The 16,947-nt window shown below is 46.0% G+C and overlaps 1 long non-coding RNA gene across 1 annotated transcript; it reads left to right on the top strand.

Moving 5' to 3' along the window:
- Positions 1 to 954: 954 nt before the first annotated feature.
- On the top strand, positions 955 to 16,821 carry LOC129468252 (uncharacterized). The gene is made up of 3 exons (XR_008652582.1): positions 955 to 1,619; positions 2,124 to 2,254; positions 16,577 to 16,821. It is a non-coding gene; the product is annotated as an uncharacterized lncRNA (long non-coding RNA).
- Positions 16,822 to 16,947: the final 126 nt, after the last annotated feature.

The raw sequence follows: 16,947 nt of genomic DNA, 5'->3' as shown, positions 1-16,947 counted from the left end.
GCAAGGCTGCCTGAGGCAAATCCATCACTGCTGCCTGGCTCCGAGATGGAAGCCTAATGAGTCCAGAGATCATCCATCTCATGCATTTTCCCACCCAAGGCAGAATTCCTTCTATGTTAGTTTCCTAGGGCTGGCACCAACAACCCCCAAAAACCGGATGGCTTAAACAACAGAAATGTATTTTCACAGTTCTGCAGGCTAGAAGTCTGAAATCAAGGTGTTGGCAGACTCCCTCTGAATCCTCTGGGACAATCCTTCCTTGTCTCTTCCTGGTGGTATTCTGGCAATCTTGGGAGTCCCTGGCTTATAGCTGCATCATGCCAGCCTCTGCCTGTCTAGACGTGGACTTCTCCCTGTAGGCTTCTGTCTGCACATGACTGTCTTTTTGTAAGGACACCTGTCATATTGGATTAGGAGCCTATCCTACTCCAGTATGACCTTGTCTCAACTAACACCTGCAACAGCCAGAATTCCAATACAGTCACATTCTGAGGCACTCGGGGTCAGGACTTGGACATATCCTTTTCAGGGGAGGGGTGTGTAATTCGGCCCATACACCATCCGTGCCATCCCCAGCAGGGGGTCTTTCAGCCTCTGGTGGGAGCCCCCAGTGAGGGGGCAGGGCCTGCAATGCAATCAGCTCTTTGCTAGATTACACCCTCTTCCCCCCACCTCCCTCTCTTCCTTCCTCTCTCCCACAAATATTTATCAAGAGATTAATATATTCCAGGAATGGTGCCAAGTCCTGGGTGCCCAATAGTGAACAAAACAGAGACTAGGGGAGAGGCTTTCGTTACGTCATCCTCTCCCACAGGTCCTCTGAGGCCATGCAGAGCATGCGGCTGCACCCTGAATGGCTGAAGACAGTGATGGACTCCCCAAGGCTCCCGTGGGTCGAACCCCTGTGGCTTCTTTATATATTTCTCACATGGAGGGTGATTATATATGTGACGGACTAAACCAGGACACTCTTGAGAATGAACGTGGGTGCTATTGGTAATTACACCGAGACACAGCAATGTCCGGGACCAACTCAACACTCAGTCTGCTCATGGGGCACAGGTTTCCCGGTCCTTTCCTACCCTGACTGCTCTTCTCCTGATGTTTGGTGGTCTGCCTCCTTTTAAACCATTGTGTTCCCAGAACTGATTCCCATATGTGTCTGCCATAGTGGAAAATACCAAATAGGCAAGGAGGTCATTTCAATACTATCTGCTCAACACCTTAATAGAGGCAAGAGAGAACGCAGAGGAAGAAACAATGGACTCTCTCCGAGAGAGTGGAAGATGGCTTCGCAGAGGATCTGCTATCTGAGACGGATAGCATGAGTAGGAGCTTCCCCAGGCAGGGAAGGTGTTGTTGTTTCCCCTCAGGGTAGAGGGGAGAGCAGGGTTCCCCGCGTGTCTGTTGCTGAATGTGACTCATGCTGTTTTCCTGCTTTGAGCCTACTCTAGGGTGTTATGGGAAGGATGGACTTGTCCTGCATGCTTGTTGTTCCGCCATGTTTCTGATCTTCAGATTTATCGTAAGGAAGAACAGCTGATGTACAGGCAGAACTTGACAAATGAGGCAACAAGCAACTTGATCTGGGATACATCGTCCTCTAGACCCCAGTAGGAGTGAGTCATTTACAAGCGTTTGTTGAGAACAGGCTTCACTGGTGGGTCTGTGCTGGTCTCTGGGAAGGCGAAGGTCACATGTAGTCACTGATCTCAAAGAAATTGACCCAGGCAGCAAGACACATGCATGCAATTAAATTATACCGAAATACCTAAGGGCCATCACACACTTTTATAAGTTTTGTGCACATTTTGGGAATACAGAGAAAGTCACAGGTAATTCCAGCTGGAGGAATACAGTTGGCTTACAGTGAAGAACTTTGAGGGCTTCAAGGGCCAAGTCACACATCACAGCTGGAGAAAGAGAGGCTCAGAGGTGTGAACACATAGGAAATGTTTGGGGCAGGACCAGCCTTTGGGGCCAATGGTGTGGGTGGGGTGGAGGGGAGAAGAGGAGACAGATAAGGGAGGCTGCCTTGGGATGCAGAACAGGGAGCTGCTGGGGTAGCAAGCCAGCATCATATCTGGTCAAGTGTCCTCACCCCTGCCTTCCCTCCTGCTAAGGTCTAAGCACCAGTGTGGTAGCCACCCCAGCAGCCTTGGACCCCTGAGGCCTTGAGCACCAAAGCACACACAGCTGCCTCTGGCTGAGTTCTGTGGTCACCTGCAGCCCCTCCTCCTGCTTCGCCCTGGAGGTAGGCCCTTCCACTGCCAGGGGCCGCCTCCTCTGAGGTGAGTAGTGCTGGTCCTCTCGAGGGACCCAGACACTCTCACAGCCCGGGTTGATACCACCAAGAGTGAATCCTCACTAGCCCTCTAAAATCAGAAAAGGGGACCTGTCTCAGACAGTGCTGGGTTCAGCTGTGTGGACATTGACAGGGCTGAGAAGAGAATGTCAAACCCCAAAGCGTCTCCAGCGCTGTGCCTTCCCATCCTGGGTGAGGGGAGTTCTGCAGGGGTGCTAGGGTGCTTGTCTCCTGGGGTTCATAAATCATGTCTTTGGGGAGGCCTCCCTCACCCTGCATGGCTGGAGCAGGCCTCTCTCTCTCTCTCTCTGGTGCTCCTGGGCTCCTATGGAGCGCTGACCACAGGATACCGCAATTGGGCATATCTGCATCTTCGTGCCCTCTGGGCTGGGAGCATCCAGAGGGCAGCAAGTGGGGCCTCCTTGTTTCTGAATCCTCAGAACTGGCACACACAGTAGGTGATCAACAGATGTGGATGGAAGAAGAAAAGTGAGCAAAAGAGGAAGGAAGTAGATGGAGGAGGTCATCGAGAAGGAGGAGCGCAGCGCTTGGAGTTGAAAGCAGGATGCACTGGGATTTCATTGGGTCTGATGCACTTTTGCCCTTGTGAACCCCATCCTTTAAAAAAAAGATCAATAGTTGGCTGGGCACAGTGGCTCATCCCTGTAATCCCAGCACTTTGGGAGGCCTAGGCAGGTGAATCATTTGAGGCTAGGAGTTTGAGACCAGCCTGGCCAACATGGTGAAACCCCGTCTCTACTGAAAAATACAAAAATTAAAAATACAAAAATTAGCGCATGCCTGTAATCCCAGCTACTCAGGAGGCTGAGACATGAGAATCTCTTGAATCTGGGATGCAGAGGTTGCTGAGATGACGCTGCTACACTCCAGCCTGGGTGACAGAGTGAGACCCCATCTTAAAACAAAAAAAAAGTACACTAGGCCTAGACACTGTGCTACTGTGTCCAATGAGGAAGCTGGCCCAGAGCACAGTGCTCACCTAGTAAGGAAAGGGACTGCCAGGCCCCAGCCAAACAAAACTGACCTTTTGTTGCAGCAAGTTCCTGGAAGCCCCCTCTTGTGCCAGACATTAGCCATTTGATTGCTGGATCTTGGGAAGGGCCAGAGGATGGAGGCAGGGGCTGAAGTGGTGGGCAAAGAGGCATGTTGGGAGATGGGAGCAGTGGCTCTCCATTGACTGTATGGAGGGTTCTTCATATTTGAAAAACTGATATGGACATCCTGACACCTTCTTTTTTTTTTTTTTTTTTTTTTTGAGATAGAGTCTCACTCTTTTGCCCAGGCTGGAGTGCAATGGTGCAATCTGGGTTCACTGCAACCTCCACCTCCTGGGTTCAAGCAATTATCCTGCCTCAGCCTCCAGAGTAGCTGGGATTATAGGCATGTGCCACCACGCTTGACTAATTTTTGTATTTTTAGTAGAGATGGAGTTTCACCATGTTGGACAGGCTGGTCTCAAACTCCTGACCTCAGGTGATCCACCCACCTCAGCCTCCCGAAGTGCTGGGATTACAGGCGTGAGCCACCACGCCCGGCTCTGATACCTTCTATAAGGCTTGGATGGAAGTAGAAATAAGAAAATATGGCCACTGCAAAAATGCAAGATGAAGAAAAAGAAGGTAGCCAGCCCAAAAGCCAGGTTTCTGATCTGGGTACCAGTGAAAGAGACAATTCATTGGCAGGAGTAGTCTTCAGGGGAGAGATAATGAGTTCTGTTTGGGACACACTGGATGTGGTGTATCTCTGGGATTTCCAGAAAGCAATGCCCGTGTTGAATAGAAGGGTGTAAACTTTCTAGGAAATAAGATGGGGATGTAAACGGAGATGTGGGAGGTATCAGTCGGCACATAGTAGGCTCTCAACTAGTCTGTCTTGATTTGGTGTTGCTGACACCCCAGGGCTGAATGAGAAACCCCTAACGTGAGCACATCAGCCCAGCTTGGGAGGTGACTGGGAGGACCTCACGCAGACTGACTTTAAGGAAAAGCACAGAACATCCTTTGTCTGATTATGATCGACACAGACACCTGGAGGGCATATCTCAGCTCAAAGTTCCCTAGGTGTGCTGGGCTGTCAGAAGTCAGCGGGAGGGGCTGGCAAGAGTTTGTCTTGAATCTTGAAATCTGGGAGGCACACGAAGAAGAAACTGCATTTTCCAAACCCTGAAGCAATACTTATTTTTCCTTCACATCTACTTCTCTAAGTGTATTTTTTTAACCTTGTTGGTACATATTATATAATCACATTGTTCAAATATTTGAGATGGTGATTACACCAACATTCAATTTTAATTGGTACTTATGTTAATATGTCAGATGTTCTCAGGAAAAATTAATTAGGACTAAACAATTGATTGACAGTCTTTAAAATCCAAACTTTCAAAAACGAACCAGTTTCATAACCCATACCACAACTGTGGGGTTAATTTGGATCATAGCATTTATTAGCTCAAGGATGATCTTCCTTAAGACCACATGCTAGTCTATCAATAAGAAATAAAGGCCAGGCATGGTGGCTCACGGCTGTAATCCCAGCACTTTGGGAGGTTCAGGCAGGCAGATCACTTAAGTTCGGGAGTTCAAGACCAGCCTGGCCGACATGGTGAAACCCCGTCTTTACTAAAAATGCAAAAATTAGCCGAGCGTGGTGGCATGCACCTGTAGTTCAGCTACTTGGGAGGTTGAGGCAGCAGAATCACTTGAACCCAGGAGGTGGAGGCTACAGTGAGCCGAGATCACGCCACTGCACTCCAGCCTGGGTAACAGAGCAAGACTCCATCTCAACAAAACAAAGTAAAACAAAACAAAAATACAGTTAAGAAACAGAATTTAAAATAACTTAGTCCAACCTCCTATCTAAGACAGAAATCCCTTCTATAGCAAGTCAGATAGCTTCACTAGTCTCTTTTTCAATCCTGTAAGTGATGGAGATCTCAGTACCTGACAATGCAGCCCACCCCCCCATTATTGGCTTGTTCTAATTGCTACCAAATTCTTTCTTATGTCATACTGGAATAGAGTTCCCTGTCGTTTCCTCTTGTCAGCTGTAAACTTCACTTTCGGGAGCAACAGCAAAATTCCATTTCCCATTGGAAGATTCCTCCAAGAATTGACTCCTTGAAGAGAGAAAAACAAAAGGCTCATGAAATATCATACTCTCCTCCCCGGTGATTATATTAGGGTGAAGCTCTTGGGAGCTATGTAGAGGACTTCACTTCATATGGTGGTGTTATAAGTCTACAAACTTAGAGTATTTTAGAAACCTTTGTTCTAAGGACAGGTGCAGTGCCTTAGGCCTGTAATCCCAGCACTTTAGGAGGCTGAGGGGGGTGGATCACGAGGTCAGGAGTTCAAGACCAGCCTGGCCAAGATGGTGAAACCCTGTCTCTACTAAAAATTAAAAAAATTAGCTGGGTGTGGTGGTGGGCACCTGTAATCCCAGCTACTCAGGAGGCTGAAGCAGGAGAATCACTTGAACCCGGGAGGCAGAGGTTGCAGTGAGTTGAGATCGTGCCACTGCACTCCAGCCTAGGTGACAGGGTGAGACTCCAACTCAAAAAAAAAAGAAACATTTGTTCTATAAGGAGTTCTGAATAAATTGGTTAATTTTTGTGACTGCATTTGGATATAATTTGTTTAAAAGACAGCACACCTTAAGGTCTTACCTAAGCTTTGCTCATTCGGGTGGATGAGCACCCCCCAAGACCACCAAGAGGACTACTATACAATATTAGAGATTTTATTTTAAAATCAAATTGTATGCATGAGTGTGTATTGATAAAAAAAAAATTTTAATTATGTGCACGAGATTAAATGCAATCTTAAAGACGGCATCAGGGAACCTTCATAAACAATTGTGCACTTTGGAGTCAGGTTGTGCCGCCTTAGAATTCCAGCTGTGCCACTTATTAACCATGTGACCTTGGGCCCCAGTTTCCTCAGATGGAAAGTGGGTATGAAAATAATTAACCTTGCAAGGCTGGAGTGAGTATTAAGTGCAAAAACACCTATATTCAGCCTGGGATGTAGCAGGCACTCAATAAATGGAAAGATCAGGTTTGTAGATTCTAATTTTAAACACGACAGAGAATGTTCATTTAATTTAGTTAGAAAGTTAAATAGTAAGAACAGAGATATACAGTCTAGTAAAAAATATTTCAAGGCCATATGTTTAAAGTGTCTGTCAATGTTTAAAAATGTGGAATTAAAATGTAACGACACCCAATTGTTATTTTTAAAATTCAAACCATCAATAGAAAAACAAATGAAAATTTCTTCACCATCTCTTCATTTCAATCCTGAGTCCCGTTCCCCAATAATTTTGCTAAACAGTTTGGCGTGCAACCTTCCAGATATGCTTATACAAGCACGTTAAGATGTATTCCCTTCAAAAATGAACTCATGCCATACACATTGTTCTGCCACTTCTTTTTGCATCTGACACTATATGATAGACATGAGCTCCAGCTCCGTCCTCTTCACAGCCAGGTATTAATATTATTATTTTTTATTTTTTTTTCAGGCAGAGTCTCACTCTTGTCACCCAGGCTGGAGTGCAGTGGCGTGATCTTTGTTCACTGCAACCTCTGTCTCCCAGGTTCAAGCGATCCTCCTGCTTCCTGAGTAGCTGGGATTACAGGCACGCACCACCATGCCTGGCTAATTTTTGTATTTTTAGTAGAGTAGGGGTTTCACCATGTTGGCCAGGCTGGTCTCGAACTCTTGACCTCAGGTGGTCCGCCCATCTTGGCCTCTCAAAGTGTTGGGATTACAGGTGTGAGCCACTGCACCCAGCCACCAACAGGTATCACTAAGATGGGTTTTTAAAAGAGGGCTTTTGGCCAAGTGCAGTGGCTCATACCTGTAATCCCAGCACTTTGGGAAGCCAAGGCTAGAAGATCCTTTGAGGTCAGGAGTCTGAGACCATCCTAGGCAACATAGCAAGACCCTGTCTCTAAAAAAAAAAAAAAAAAAAAAAAAAAAAAAAAAAAAAAATCTGAGTGCAGTGACACATGCCAATACTCCCAGCTACTTAGGAGGCTGAGGTGAAATGATCGCTTAAGCCGGGAAGGTCAAGGCTGCAATGAGCTATGATCGCACCAGTGCACTCCAGCCTGGGAGACATAGTGAGACCCTGTCTCAAAAATAAATAATAAGTAAATAATTTTTTAAAAAGGGTTTTAAAAGAAGTAGTGTCAGTGAAATGTAAGGTTTGCCCTAAGTCCACAATTCTAAAGTTTGGATGACCACGGAAAAATTCAGGTTAACATCTGATTATTTCATCTCGAAAATATGGAAAAGGTCAGACAGCAGGTGGGGAGATAATCCAGATAAGACAATTAGAGGATTCTGAATGAGCAGGAATCATTTTGTAGTATTGACAACCATCTCCACAATGACGTGGTGCTCTGTCGCTTACCTTGCTTACCACGATTCCCATTTTAAAGAGGAGAAAACTGAGATTCACAGAAGCTGACACGCCGCTGCAAGGACAGGAGTTGGGAGTCAGGTAGAGGAAGGTGGATCTTGATTCTTTAAGGCTCTAGGCCAGTGGGTAAGCCATAAAAAGGAGCAAAGTGAGCCCTTGGCATCTGACCTCCTGCCTCGAGTAGAGCTGAGATTCCTTCCGCAATTTCAGAGGAATGCTGCTCTGTGGCATCCGGCTTAAGGGCTAAATAGTCCACAGTGTTTTGTGACTCCCTGTGATGTAGCCGGTACTGTGTTAGAAATCAGCGAATGCGGGAAAGTGGGACCCGCATTGGGCTGGCAACCATGACTTCTGTCCCAACTGGGGCATGTCACTGCCCTGAAGAGTGGTATGGGCTACAGGAGCTCTCCCTTGGCTTGGAATTGAGGCAGTTGGGGGCTCCATGAGTACAGAAGAGGGAGCCTGGGAACTCACTCGTGCTGGAGTTCATAGAATGAAAATCTCTTTCATCCGTCCTCTTGGTTTCAGAGGTGGGCAGACAGTCTGGAATTACCTAAGGCTCATCTCGTGTTATAATGAAATAGAATGAAATGAGGAAAAGGGCAAGAAATCTCATCTTTCCTTTTTTTTTTGAGGTGAAGTTTCACTCTTATTGCCCAGGCTGGAGTGCAATGGCGCAATCTTGGCTCACTGAAACCTCTACCTCCTTAGTTCAAACGATTTTCCTGCCTCAGCCTCCTGAGTAGCTGGGATTATAGGCATGCCCGGCTAATTTTGTATTTTTAGTAGAAACGATGTTTCTCCATGTTGGTCAGGCTGGTCTTGAACTCCGGACCCCAGGTGATCTGCCCGTCTTGGCCTCCAAAGTGCTGGGATTACAGGCATGAGCCATTGCGCTTGGCCAAGAAATCTCACCTTTCTTTGCAGCTTTGGGAGTGGCTGGCACAGGACAATGATGTTTAGAAAGCAAAACAAGCAGCCTAGCCCATCATCCGAGGGAAAGTCAGGGGACCCGCTCAGGAGGGACAGACACACCTTGCTCCCCTGGACGGCATCCGGTGGAGGGTGGGGACAGATCCTGGGGGTCTGGCTATCTTTGACTCAGATTAGCAATGCTGAGAGGAACTGACAGCCCATGTCAGCCTCTCTCTGGGGCCCTCACAGAGAGGGTACTGTCACCCTTGTCTGGTACTATAGTTGGTCAGGAGTCTTCAGTCAGCCAGAAGGGAGACGCTGATCAACAGGACATCCTCTCCATTCTCCCCAGCCCAGCCACTAACATGGATGGTGAGAAATGAGTCTCAGATGCAGGGATCTGAAGCAGATTCTGCAGAAAAGGTGACTCATGCCAGGGATCTCACCTTCCCGAGGCCCTAGGAGCCTCATTTAGCTCATCTGTGCCTCTGGAGGAACCCCGGACCCTGGACCTGCAGAGGTGCTCTTTTGAGGATACTGGAGCTAGTGGCTTCTTCCAGCCGTCTTCTCAGGAGAGCCACATGTTCTTGCTCTTGTGAACATTTCATCCCTTCATTGAGAAACTGAACACTCCAATCCGCAAAAGAGAATAGAGGCAACTGCTGACTTCCACAGGTGGAAGAGACAAAAGCCAGAACATTCTCCTGGTTTCATGAGAAAGTGCTGGGGTTTTATTGTTTGTGTGATTTGATTGATCTGAATGTGTGGCTTTCAGTCTGGTTTTGAAACCCTTCAAGATCCCCAGTGGGGCTGGGCACAATGGCTCACGTCTGTAATCCCAGCACTTTGGGAGGCCGAGGCAGATGGATCACTTGAGGTCAGGAGTTCGAGATCAGCCTGGCCAACATGGTGAAATCCCATCTCTACTAAAAATACAAAATTAGCCAGGCGGCCGGGCGCGGTGGCTCACGCTTGTAATCCCAGCACTTTGGGAGGCCGAGGCGGGCGGATCACGAGGTCAGGAGATCGAGACCACAGTGAAACCCCGTCTCTACTAAAAAAGACAAAAAATTAGCCGGGCGTGGTGGCGGGCGCCTGTAGTCCCAGCTACTCGGAGAGGCTGAGGCAGGAGAATGGCGTGAACCCGGGAGGCGGAGCTTGCAGTGAGCCGAGATTGCGCCACTGCACTCCAGCCTGGGCGACAGAGCGAGACTCCGTCTCAAAAAAAAAAAAAAAAAAAAAAAAAAAAAATTAGCCAGGCATGGTGGCAAGTGCTTGTAACCCCAGCTACTCGGGAGGCTGAGGCAGGAGAATCACTTGAACCCAGGAGGCAGAGGTTGCAGTGAGCTGAGATGGTGCCACTTGCATTCTAGCCTGGGCAACAGAACAAGACTCTGTCTCAAAAAAATTTAAAAAAAATAAAAAATTGAGCTTAGTGTAAAAGATATTTAGTTAGCGTCTTTTAAATAAAAAGTTTTGTAGCTGCAAGCAAATTTGAAAACTACAGGTCTGCTGCCTCAGTTTTCTGCAGATTGCTGGTCCTGACATTCTCTTTATATATATATATATATATATAAAATAGTAGCTGACATTACAGGCATCCACCACCAAGCCCCACTAGTTTTTGTATTTTTAGTAGAGATGGGGTTTCACCACGTTTGTTAGGCTGGTCTTGAACTCCTGACCTCAAGTGATCCACCTGTCTCAGTCTCCCAAAGTGCTGGGATTACAGGCATGAGCCACTGCACCCCGCCCTGACATTCTCCTTATGTACATAGAGACATAAGTCTTGTTTTGGGAGAACAGAGAGAAATCTGTCCATTCATTCCACAAAATATTTTTTGAGCACCTCCTTTGTGACAGGTGCAACTATGCATCATGAAAAATAAAAAGGTCTAGTAATGGCTGCCACTGCCGTTGAGGAGATTGTGTTTGGGGGCGCAGGTGACACCATGGCAGCCAGTTCAGAGGAAGCATTTCAAAGTGAAGTCTAGGCTTCTATCCTTGAATGACTTCATTCCAATCAGCTGTAGCTAGAGACACCATTCTCTTCAAGACTTCTCTCTCTCGTTTTTTATTTAAACCTATATGTATTTTAATATAGAAAACTTTTTTCATGAAACAACTTGCAGGACTAATTTAGGATTAATTAGAATATCTTCAACAGGCTGGGAGCAGTGGCTCACACCTGTAATCCCAGCACTTTGGGAGGCTGAGACCAGAGGATCATTTAAGGTCAGGAGTTTGAGACTAGCCTGACCAGGCTAGTGAAATGCCATCTTTACTAAAAATACAAAAAAAAAAAAAATTAGCTGGATGTGGTGGTGCATGCCTGTAATCCCAGCTACTCAGGAGGCTGAGGCACAAGAATCGCTTGAACAGGGGAGACAGAGGTTGCCGTGAGCCAAGACTGTGCCACTGCACTCCAGCCAGGGTGACAGAGAAAGACTCCATCTCAAAAAAAAAAAAAAAAAGAATATCTTCGACAGTTTGCTCTAAATCATAATTATAATAAAAATCCATTAAATTTGCACTATTAAGACTTAGTATTTAAAAGGTTATTTAACAAATAACAAAAATAAGACCCTGCTTTTTTCTCTAGACTTACTTTCAGCACCTTCCAGTTTATGAAGCTTTCTTGACCCCATGCTGCCCAGACAAAAATGGTTTGTTTTCCCTCCAAACAAACCATTCTGTTCAACTGGGGCCACCTTGATCCATTGCAGGGGTTTTAGCACAGAGTGTAACAGCCGTATGCTTGATTTGGTTTGTTCCTTCTGGCTGTTTTCCCTCTTTCACAAGGGGCTGCTCTTTTAACAAGAAGGCTGTAATGTGTAACAAGAGCAAAAATTAAGGCTTCGTTGCATTAAGCCACTGTGATTTGAGGGTTGTTTGTTACTACAGCATACTCTCACCCATCCTGACTAATACAATCCTATCTACCCTTGTGTCCTGGGCAAACTGTTTCTCATCCTATAGCTCAAATGTCCCTCCTAGTCTGTGAAACCACGTTCCACTCCCCCAGGGAGGGATGGAGTCTCTTTCCTCTGGGCCATCCTTAATTGTAGCACACAATAAGTTTCATTGGATTTCTCTGTGTGGCTTATAAGTGTCTTGCAAGCAGAAGTTATAGTTATATATAGTCATATACAAGTGTTTGTTGATGGACTAAATGAATGCTTGTATTTAGAAATTGCTTCCTAAATCCTACTGTTCAGAGCTCATTTCTGAGCTGCAAGGGACACAGTCTGTCACTGTAAAAGTGACATGGTGCAATCAGCAGCATCTGCCCAACAACTCGAGCTAGGTATGCAAGCTTGAAATCAAGACAGTTAGGAGAGAGAGTCCATAAGGTTTCTTTCAGACTCCAATAATGCCCTGTGAGCATAGCTGGACCCGAAAGAGACCTTCCTTGGCCAGTGTCAGGGAAAACAACACAGTCCTCCACATTGAAACAATTTGTTAGCATTTACAAGTTCACATTTTTCTGTATTTTAACTTCTAATTGGTTTCCTCTTTTGTGCTAAGAATGCCATCTGTCCCTTTGACAGGTTTTTGGATTTGATACCACTTACCAGGAAATATGACCATTATAAGCATTGTAAGAGGATTCAAAAGTGTCCATCCCAAACAGCCCTGTTTGAGGAACTCCATACAGGATCCCACACTGTTCATGTGTAGAGGTTTTACCATTTTTCAAGCCCCTGCCCCACAGAATAAAGCCTTTTTCCTCTGCAATTTCTTAGAGCTCATAATATACAGCAAGGTAACATACATGGCCCCATTTTGATTGTAGATTTCCTATCTTCTCTGTTGCAGTAAAAAGAATATTATTATCCCTATTTGTAGGTAAGAAAACTGAGGCTGAGGGAAATGGGCATGCCCAAGATCATACAGAAATAATAGAACCAGGCCGGGTGCGGTGGCTCACGCTTGTAATCCCAGCACTTTGGGAGGCCGAGGCGGGCAGATCACGAGGTCAGGAGATCGAGACCACGGTGAAACCCCGTCTCTACTAAAAATACAAAAAAATTAGCCGGGCGTGGTGGCGGGCGCCTGTAGTCCCAGCTACTCGGAGAGGCTGAGGCAGGAGAATGGCGTGAACCTGGGAGGCGGAGCTTGCAGTGAGCCAAGATTGCGCCACTGCACTCCAGCCTGGGCGACAGAGCGAGACTTCGTCTCAAAAAAAAAAAAAAAAAAGAAAGAAATAATAGAATCAGGTTATCAAACTTCATTTCTGAATCTAAGCCCACTGCTCTACAGATATCTTTCCCTTATGGAATAAAAGCAGGGATAGGGCTCATTATTCTGATTTTATGAACCAGGAGAAGTTAATGGACCAATCTAAAATTCCTCAAGAAGTAAGACACGATTCTAAGCTTGAAGAACTCCAGTCCTCTCCCCGGGTGACCCTGTGTTCTTACTAGGACTACCTTATGCTACCTTGACTCTGCAGTACCTTCTTTCAAGCCTAAAGTTACTTAGTTACGGACAAGCCAAGAAGAGTAAAGGGGTGTGGCCCAGAGAGATTTCCAGCTGAAGAAAGAATGATTCAACAGCCCCATTAAAACAAAGAGCCATTTTCTGCAGGCTCCCCCAGGATCCACATGCTATGGTCTATTGCTGCGGGGTACATGGAGCCCCTGCAGGAGGGCTGGGACTAGAAGGAAGGGAGGGAACTAACCTTTACTGGACATCCATTAAAAGCCAGATGGCTACTTTGTGTAATCCTCGCATGATACTAAAAGAAAGATGAAGAAATGGCCGGGTGCGGTGGCTCATGCCTGTCATCTCAGCACTTTGGGAGGCCGAGGCGGATGGATCACTTGAGGCCAGGAGTTTGAGACCAGCCAAGCCAACATGGTGAAGCCCCTTTTCTACTAAAAATACAAAAAAAAATTAGCTGGGCATGGTGGCTCGAGCGTGTAATCCCAGATACTTAGGATGCTAAGGCACAAGAATCGCTTGAACCCGGTAGGCGGGGGTTGCAGTGAGCCGAGATGGTGCCACTGCACTCCAGCCTGGGCAACAGAGGAGATTCTGTCTCAAAAAAAAAAAAAAAAGAAAAAAAAAGAAAGCAAGAAAGATGGAGAAATGAAGGCTCAGAAAAGCTGGACTATCCAACATAGCAGAACTCGCTGGCGTGTCTGGTGTCAGAGCTGTTCTTTCCAGCATTTGCTGCAGCAGATGCTGTAGAAGATGGAAAGGCAACATGGGAAAGGGTCCTGCACTCAGGAACTGCTCATCCTGTTAGGGGAGTCACACACACACACACATGAATCTGATAAAGAACCCCCGTGGCCGGGCACGGTGGCTCATGCCTGTAATCCCAGCTCTTTGAGAGGCCGAGGTGGGAGGTCGCCTGAGGTCAGGAGTTTGAGACAATCCTGTCCAACATGCAGAAAGCTAAAAATACAAAAATTAGCCAGGCGTGGTGGCACGCGCCTGTAATCCCAGCTGCTCAGGAGGCTGAGGCACGAGAAGCGCTTGAACCTGAGAGGAGGAGGTTGCGGTGAGCAGAGATTGCACCACTGCACTCCAGCCTGGGAAACAAGAGTTAAAAAAAATAATAAAAATTTAAAAAGAACCCCCTTGTTGGCGGCAGGCAGTATAAGATTAATGGAGATTTGGGGCAGAGAACGAGTAGGGTTAGGGGAAGGGAGGACGAGATTCCTTCCAGGACAGTCTCCAGCTGAACTTTGAGGAAAGAATTTGAATAAGCAGAAATGAAAGGAAAAGACTTTCTAGGCCAGAAGTAGCAGCTTCTGGAAATGAGCAGATAGAATCACTGATATTTATCAGTGATTGTTATCTGAGTCCAAGGAAACTGAAAGGGCCAGCAGGCAGATTCTAGCAATTCCACTGAGACACTGAGGTGGCCAGGGCCGTCCATGGGCTACAGGAATGTATCCAGCATTATAGGAAAATGAAATTAGCAAGAATCAGTGGGTGAGATCACCTGAGGAGAAGATCTGAAAACTGCAGCACAGCGAGAGGTGATCTGGACACACCCAAAGTACGTCACTGTGCCTGGAAAGTAATCCCAGAAAAAGGAGACCCCTGTCCTTCGTAGAGAGCCTGCCTGTTCCAAGGGGCAGCGCCAAATGAACTCAAAGGCCAGATCTGGCATCAGAATTCCTTGTAGCCCTTACAGGTTCCTACTAAGATGAGGATCCCCTAATTGTGAGCCATTCCAGTGCACTGACAAATTCAAGTTTGAGGTCCACAAGGGGAAACCTATTTCTCCCCAAACCCTATACCTAGCCCTGAGCAGCTGCCTCCAGGGACATCTTTCCAATTTTGACTTTTAGCATAAGGAAACTAAGGGAAATGAGAATTCCAACTCCACAGCAGCAGTGTCACCGTCCATTCCCCGTAGCTCTTCATGGTTTGCAGCGCATGAAGTAATGCATGAAGCTATGTAATGCATGAAGCTGGAGGGAAGTCTTCACGGTGGAAGGGGTCTTTGAGCTGCCTCCAAGGATGCAAAATTAGTCTCTGAGGGCAGTCCAGGGTCTGCTGGACACTTCGATTTTCTAAATCAGTAATCAAATTACTGGCATTAAGTGAAGATAATTTTTGTTTTAAACCTAATTATGCTATTACAAATAAAACTTCCCACCTCCAAAACTCTCTCAATGGTGGGTCTCAAACTCTCCTCCAGCCTCAGATGTCAAAAAACTATGCATTTTGCCTTGGGCACATCCAACATCATATACGTTGAATGGCTTTGATGGGCATGATTCTAATCTTAATTAAAGCAGTGCCCGTTTTGGTCCATCTTGGTCTCTTTGAACCCACTCTCAGCTGACTCAGTTCAATAGCAGTTGGGTGGGAAAAATGCCAGCCGGCCTGGGAAACAAAGGAGAAATTTGGGGGTGACTTTAGGCTTCACAAAAGGGTCCCTTATATCACTTGAAATGATTAACTTTACTGAAAAGTAACAAAATTATTTTTGAAAAATAACAAAAACAAAGAAGTTAAATTTGCTCATAACCCCATTGCATTAAAAAAAAAAAAAAAAAAAGTTATAGGCCAGGTACGGTGGCTCACGCCTGTAATCCTAGCACTTTGGGAAGGCGAGGTGGACAGATCACTTGAGGTCAGGGGCTCAAAACCAGCCTGGCCAACATGGTGAAACCCTGTCTCTACTAAAAATACAAAAATTAGCTTGGTGTGGTGGCATGTGCCTGTAATTCCAGCTGCCAGGGAGGCTGAGGCAGGAGAATCACTTGAACCAGGGAGGCGGAGGCTGCAGTGAGCCGAGACTGTGCCATTGCACTCCAGCTCAGGCAATAAGGCGAGACCCCATCCCAAAAAAAAAAGAAAAATTAATTAGGCATAGTGGCGGGTGCCTATAATCTCAGCTACTGGGGAGGCTGAGGCATAAGAATCACTTGAACCCGGGAGGCAGAGGTTGCAGTGAGCCAGGATCACGCCACTGCACTCCAGCCTGGATGATAGAGATAAACTGTCTCAAAAAAATAAAATAAATAAATAAAAGTTATATCAAGAAGAAAATTTCTCCCTCCACCTGACTGATTCTCTTCTTCAAAGTAAACCCCTGTTAGCAACTTGGTGCACATTCTTCTCAATTTGTTACTGGGTTGATGCAGATATATCTAAGTACATAAATATCCAAAATGCCAGACAGATTGACCTATACCTTGCTTATTTTCCTTCACGTTCAGGAACATTTCCCAAGTCTGTAACTATAGATCTAACACATTATTTTTAGTGGGTGTATATAATTCCACTGCATAGATATATCACACACCATTCTCCTGTTTAATTTGTTTTTGTTATGGATATTTAGAGTGCTTATAGTATTTTTGTTATTGAGAATGATGCAGCCACACACATTCTTGTTTATATGCTTTTATGTGTTTGTCTTATTATTTCTCCTAGGATGGACCCTGAAGAGTGGACTTGCTTTTCCTCTTGGGGCAGGCACACCAACAGTGTATGTGAGGCCCCTGCCCCCACTCCCCAGGCTGGCCAGTACTTTGGGCCAATCTGCTAGACCCAAAAATGTTAATCTCATTGAGATTTAATTTGCATTCCCCTGACTACCGGTGAAGTTGAGCATCTTTTCATATGTTTATTGACAATTTGCATTTCTTATTCAGTAAATTACCTGCTCACATCCTAGAGTCATATTTCTGTCTGCCTGTTTTTTTCTATTCAATTTGTGGGGGCTCTTTGTATACCTGGGATATAATCTTTGACTCATATATATATGGCAAGTATTTTCTATTACTGTTGTCATCTTCTTATCG

Source organism: Symphalangus syndactylus, chromosome 18 (genome assembly GCF_028878055.3).
Source record: "Symphalangus syndactylus isolate Jambi chromosome 18, NHGRI_mSymSyn1-v2.1_pri, whole genome shotgun sequence".
In the NCBI taxonomy this organism is placed as follows: Eukaryota; Metazoa; Chordata; class Mammalia; order Primates; family Hylobatidae; genus Symphalangus; species Symphalangus syndactylus.
Note: the sequence above shows the minus strand (reverse complement) of the source record. Positions and strands in the feature narration are given on the sequence as shown.